Genomic DNA, 7,129 nt, shown 5'->3' with positions numbered 1-7,129 from the left:
GTTTCTGGGAGAGGAATTTATGCTTCTTGATGTATTGATTTTAATCTTCAAAAATTTGGATAACCATGCATCCTACCAGCATACCCTGTTATAGCACTCGCCACATTAAAATGTCATTTGCCTAATTTCCTGTCTCTCTGAAATCCATACTATGCACTTTCAGTTATCAAGAACTCTTTCTGATTTATCTTTCTATTCTAGTCTGGCATATGGTAGATTCTCACTAAACATTTCTTGAGTACATGAACAAATGAAGACCAGAAATTCAAATCTACTTTGATATTTAAAGGAAGTCTTTATACTTCCTGGAATCACATGGGACAGAAGGAACATTTACTATAAATAGATGCCTATGCTGTGTCTGGAGCATAGCACATGTTACCTCATTTAATCTGTTCAAGCAATTCATGAGATATTCCCTTATTTGCTGCCATTTGTTGGATATTTGTCTGTTTGATATATATAATGTTCTGTCTTTTAAAACACTTTATTATTTAATATTTTTAATGATATTTTGAAGAAGTTATTACTATTCCCATTTTTAAAAGAAGGAAGTTGAGACTTAAAGAGAATATGAAATATTTGAATCCAAATCTACCTAACTCTAAAACCCAAATATTTCCTACTTGACCATCATGACTTGGAAGACAAAATGTTTGAGACAAATAGGTTATTTATTTTATTTTTCCACTTTATTTTCTCTCTAATATTGGTATATACCACCCCTAATGGTATATCTTATGTTAACTCCCTTCTAGACAAAAGATCTTACTATTAACTAAAAAATATAGAGAAACCTCACTGGCCATCTTATAGGTTGCTAGGCCAATGTTAAGTCAATAAATATATTCCTTTGACTAACAATCCTTGGTTTGATCAGTTGTAACCAGATTCTTAAAGTCACATTCCAAAAAACTTGGCTACTTTTGCATAGCAATCTGCCTTGGCAGCTTTTCCCAGAAGGGACCTGTAGGTCTGGCAATTGCTCAGAATTTCATGAGTAGTCCAGTCACAAATAGAAGATGCTCCCAAAGGTAATTATGAGACTTTCATCAGTACAGTAATTTTAAGCACGGCTTTACTAAAGTAGCATCAAATTCTAATTGGATCCACTAGGCTTAATTTAAGGAGCCATAGAGGACTAATTCTAATGTACTGTTACATCCAGTATATCAGCACAATATTATATGTAAACAAGCATGTGTGTATAATATATAAAGTCAGGGGAGGGATGGGGATGTGGGAGTAGGGCACTGGACTGAAAACCATAAAAGACAAGTCTTTATATTGCCCCTTAAGAAAGATGTAAGAATAGAGAAAGAAAGGGTAACTAAATAAGCAAAAGAGAGAGAGGTTGCCATGCTAGTAAAACTAGATCCTAAGATAAAATAAAACTTAGTGGTCTGCAAATACAAGTCCTTAATCAAGAGGAATGTCATTTCCACCGACATTCATGAGTGTCAAATATCCTCAAAAGCTACAGAAAGGGCATAAGTTAAAACTATTAATGTGGGAAGGATATGGGTAGGATATATCAGATGCAGAATATCAGACTTAAAATTACCTCCTGAATGAGGATGATCGGTGTGTGTTTGTGGCATGTAGCGTGGCATAGATAGAATGTGAATCAGACTTCTTATCCTGAGACCTAGATTCTAGGCCAGTCTATAATTATTATGCATCACTGAGCTGTACACATGATTTCTCATCTGTGAAATGGAGTAGAATTAAAAGATTCCTACATTATTTTCCAGCAATAAATCACATGATCTGGAAGAAAATATTTACTTCTGACAATGAATGAACTGTAGAAAAAATTGATTAGGCTTGTACTGATTAAAGATGTAAATAGTTTTGGGGGATGTTGATCACCACCTCCTCAAGGAACAGAACTGATCATTTTCATTACACCACTGGAGCTTTAACTTTGATACAATCAACAGGTTTACTCATACATAAGTTAGCCACTAGGGCCTTCTTCTTGCTCAGGTCTTGGCCAAAAGTATCTATCTGTGTGCCTGTGCAGTGACCAACCTAGACTTGGCACATGTGCTGAGCAGGATTGGCCAAGTTGGCCAAGCTGAAAACCATGGCATAGGTACCAGTGGAGTCCACAGTGGAAGAGCTGAGGTCCAGGCCGTTGTCAGTGGAGCCCTGCAATTTGACAGAAAATTTAGGTCCCTCTGCACCCCCAAGGATACCTCAAGAATCCCTGAGGCCAGTCTAGATTGAAGCAGCTCTATATCGAGATGTGGTAACTCACAATGACCCAAAGAATTTGAAAAGGAAGCAAAGTGTGGCAGTTTCCCTTTCAGAATAACAACCTGCTCCTGAAGGATCATTCCCTAAACTTCAGAGGCAACAGCAACAAGTGGCACAGTTTTCAATTGTTCAAGAGTGTATGGACAGACAGTCACTGGAAATCTCAGCAGCTGAGTAGTAACAGAATCAAGCCTTTATAATATGTAAAATAAGTATTCATTTCCTGTTTCCTGGGATAAATATCCACTCTTCCAAAATCTGAAGATGAAGAGAGTTGTAAAAAATTTTGTCTGGGTAAAATGTTAGGTGCAGAAGGGGCTGTTGGATCAGCTACAAATGAAAGTCCTAGGATACATTATACACAGATTGGTTTTCTTCCATTGCTTCATACTGTTAGAAGAATGAAGAAGTAGCAGTAACTAGTTACTTGTTAACTAATAACTAGTGCATAACTGGTTTGGAGAAACAGACTTTTTTTTTTTTACAGAATTGGGATGATGGCTTTATTTATTCTTTATTGTCTTGTCTTAAAGAACCTTACTTACCTGAGAGTCATTCACTGACTTGGCAGCTTGCAAGAAGGTGCTATGAACTTAGGCTCTTAGTGGACAACAAGGATGATGAGAGTTCCTGCTTTGAATGTATTAATCTGCTTCGTTAGCAGGTGTTTTCATCAATGTGGTATGGATGGTAAACCATCTTGATGCAGCTGATCTTGGAGATAGAAGATACTTGTGATGATGGCAGGCTGAGTCTGAGGAAGTTTGGGTTGGCTAAAAAGTTCATTTGGATTTTCCTGTACCATCTTAGAGACAAACCAAAAGGAACATTTTGGTCAACCCAATACAATGGATAAGGTCAGCTTTCATTCCAATCCCAAAGAAAGGCAATGCCAAAGAATGTTCAAAGCACTGCACAATTGCACTCATCTCATATACTAGCAAAGTAATGCTCAAAATTCTCCAAGCCAGGCTTCAACAGTACGTGAACCATGAACTTCCAGATGTTCAAGCTGGATTTAGAAAAGGCAGAGGAACCGGAGAACAAATTGCCAACATCTGTTGGATCATTGAAAAAGCAAGAGAGTTCCAGAGAAATATCTACTTCTGCTTTATTGACTATGCCAAAGCCTATGACCGTGTGGATCACAACAAACTGTGGAAAATTCTTAAAGAGATGGGAATTCCAGACCACCTTACCTCCCCCTGAGAAATCTGTATACAGGTCAAGAAGCAACAGTTAGAACTGGACATGGAACAACAGACTGGTTCCAAATCGGGAAAGGAGATGTCAAAGATATATATTGTCACCCTGCTTATTTAACTTATATGCAGAGTACATCATGCAAAATGCTGGGCTGGATGAAGCACAAGTTGGAATCAAGATTGCTGGGAAAAATACCAATAACCTCAGATATGTAGACAACATCACCCTTATGGCAGAAAGCAAAGAAGAACTAAAGAGCCTCTTGATGAAAGTGAAAGAGGAGAGTGAAAAAGTTGGCTTAAAACTCAAGATTCAGAAGACTAAGATCATGGCATCTGGCCCCATCACTTCATGGCAAATAGATGGGGAACAACGGAAACAGTGATAGGCTTTATTTTGGGCGGGGGGCACCAAAATCACTGTAGATGGTGACTGCAGCCATGAAATTAAAAGAGGCTTGCTCCTTGGAAGAAAAGCTATGACCAAACAAGACAAAGTATTAAAAAGCAGAGTCATTACTTTGCCAACAAAGGCCCATCTAGTCAAAGCCATGTTTTTTTCATTGTCATGTATGGATGTGAGAGTTGGACTATAAAGAACGGTGAGTGCCAAAGAATTGATGCTTTTGAACTGTGGTGTTGAAGAAGACTCTTGAGAATCCCTTGGACAGCAAGGAGATCCACCCAGTCCATTCTAAAGGAAATCAGTCCTGAATATTCATTAGAAGGACTGATGTTGAAGCTGAAACTCCAATACTTTGACCACCTGATGCGAAGAGCTGACTCATTTGACAAGACCCTGATGCTGGGAAAGATTGAAGGTGGGAGGAGAAAGGGATGACCTGGGATGTGATGGTTGGATGGCATCACTGACTCAATGGTCATGAATTTGAACAAGCTCCATGAGTTGGTGATGGACAGGGAAGTCTGCTGTGCTGCGGTCCATGGGGTCACAAAGAGTCAGACAAGACTGAGTGACTGAGTTGAATGGAATACAATGCCAATTCAAGTGGAAATTTCAGCATAACTTCAACACTATGTAAAGGGTCTTCATCTTAACCTGTGTAACTCAAGTTGATATTCAGAAGAAAGATGGATTTATTTGAATATCTGAAGTGTCTGGAAAAGCCCACACAGTTTTTCATGAACAGTTTAAACCATTTTCTGAAATCACATGCTTTTAAAATGAATTGTGTGCTGTATGCTTAGTAGCTCAGTTGTGTCCAACTCTTTGTGACCCCATGGACTGTAAGTCCACCAGGCTCTTCTGTCCATGGGGATACTCCAGGCAAGAATACTGAAATGGGTTGCCTGCCATTCTCCAGGGATCTTTCCAACCCAGGGATGGAACCCAGGTCTCCCACACTGCAGGCTGATTCTTTACTGTCTAAGACTATTGATGAAGCATTCTGCACAGAATCTGTATGATGAAATTTTACAGAGGTCCTGGTTGCTATTATAGTGTTTATTTATATGTATACATATAAAATTGCATTGAAAATGTGATAACAAATAGCTTTTAGGGATGTGGATCTTAAATTTTCTATTACATTCTACCCTACTAAAAACTATGTCATTATTGTGTGTCCTCATAGACCTGTTCCACACCATCTCTCAGCCCTACATTTTTCTTTATAAGATCAACTTGCTTGTTCTGTGTCCCTTCCACTGACTCATTGTTGGGTCAGAAAGGTGCTAACATTCACAAAGAGGATATCTACGCTATTATTTACCTTGTACAGGTTATGCGTTGCACCAGAGCACCCAACAGAGGAAGCCAGTGGGGTCTGCAAACTGTGCCTTTGTGTGGGTGCCCCCAACTGAAGGTAGGCATGCCTTCTTCCTATTCACTCTTAAGCGTAGTATGGACTTGTGGTGTTCTGGGAAGTGGAATTTACTCCATGATCTGAAAAGATCTGATCTATACCAATATTGTGAATATCCATTCCTCAATGCCAAACATCACAAAACTAATTACAAGGGATTCTTTTGTGGGGGCTAAAAAAGAAATGATACAAACCACTTCCACTTAAGGGGCAAAATATTCTAGGCAGCTCAGATGAAACTTCCGCATCAGCCTATTTTGTGGGAATAACAGTGCACTATCATGGAAGAAGGAGAAGGCAATGGCACCCCACTCCAGTACTCTCGCCTGGGGAATCCCATGGATGGAGGACCTGGTGGGCTGCAGTCCATGGGGTCGCTAAGAGTCGGACACAACTGAGCGACTTCACTTTCACTTTTCACTTTCCTGCATTGGAGAAGGAAATGGCAACCCACTCCAGTGTTCTTGCCTGGAGAATCCCAGGGACGAGGGAGCCTGGTGGGCTGCCGTCTGTGGGGTCGCATAGAGTTGGACATGACTGAAGTGACTTAGCAGCAGCAGCATCATGGAAGAAAACATTTTTTTAAACAAATTTATTGGTCAAAATATCCTCAGGGCTAACTTGCACTGAGTCCCTGCTGAATGACCTCAAAGGAATAAAACAAATTACATACACTACATTAGGCCTTAGCATGCATGGTGCACTCAAAAGCATTTTCAAACACCCTCTGTCAGTGCCCTGCATGGCACAGAAAGGAAAATCTCACTGAAACACATGTTGATATTCTATCTCTCTCGTGAAGAATTTAATAGATTTTCTGCATATTTATTTGTGGTTTGGAATGAAAGTGTGCTATGTACGGCTGCTCTAGAATTTCATGGAAAAGGTAAATTGTCCAAGCTCCCTTCCAAATATAATCAGACTTAAAATGGTTCCCATAGCTCTCCCTTCAACCATAAGATGTTCCCATTAGTGCCAATTAATGCTAAGACCCTGGCAGTCTGTGTGCATGATTCATTAATGAGAAGCCTCATTTACAGCTGAGAAAGCAATGCAATGGAGAAGCTGTAATAATTTCTCACCACCTCTACAGGGACCCATGCCCTGCAAACTGCTGACCTCTGACACAGATAAACTTCCCTCTCTTCAGCCTTTGGTGGTTTGTTCTCAGGGAACAGTGGGCAATGGCAATGGCAGTGAAATCCTACCTAATATTTCAGGTTCTGTGCTTACTGGAGACCAAATGTGAGACTGTGATTCTAACCTTCCCTTCTCAATTGAAAATTCTAATTCAATTAAGGGTGGAACAGAGAAGCTGAGACCTCTATTTCTCTGATGTACATTGCTTTTCTACAAGGTATAGACACCCTCTAAACCTGTAGAATATATTGCTAGTCTCGTTGCTAACCTGACTCCAGTAATCAAACTGGTTCAACTAAATTAAACCCAGGGCAAAGATGCTGGGATTTATTGTCTATATATACATATTTTTAATTATGCCTGACTATTTCTTTGCTATGATTCCAGATATCACAGTTATTTTAAAAATGATAACAGTTATCACTTTTTTTTTCCTGCCCAGATACTATCCTATTGTAAACAGAGGTACAAACAATAAGTGATTGGACACCGAGTGCCAGAGAGTCTCCCAAATCTGCCATAGTCAGTAAAGCAAGGAGAAGGTGCCCCTGAATCCAGAAGCCAAGTTGTGGTTATATTATTCAAAATAAGAAAGGGTCTTTTTCTGCCTCTGAGAGAAAAGCACTCAAGGACCTTCAATCTCCTTTATCCATGATCTTGGCAGGCATCTTTCTCCCCACTCCCATCCTTGCTCCT

The 7,129-nt window shown here is 39.6% G+C and overlaps 1 pseudogene; it reads left to right on the top strand.

Moving 5' to 3' along the window:
- The first annotated feature begins 2,089 nt into the window (after nucleotides 1–2,089).
- On the top strand, nucleotides 2,090–2,966 carry LOC109564385 (gem-associated protein 2-like; annotated as a pseudogene).
- The last annotated feature ends 4,163 nt before the right edge of the window (nucleotides 2,967–7,129 follow it).

The sequence above is a fragment of the Bos indicus genome, chromosome 10 (genome assembly GCF_029378745.1).
Source record: "Bos indicus isolate NIAB-ARS_2022 breed Sahiwal x Tharparkar chromosome 10, NIAB-ARS_B.indTharparkar_mat_pri_1.0, whole genome shotgun sequence".
Taxonomy (NCBI): domain Eukaryota; kingdom Metazoa; phylum Chordata; class Mammalia; order Artiodactyla; family Bovidae; genus Bos; species Bos indicus.
Note: the sequence above shows the minus strand (reverse complement) of the source record. Positions and strands in the feature narration are given on the sequence as shown.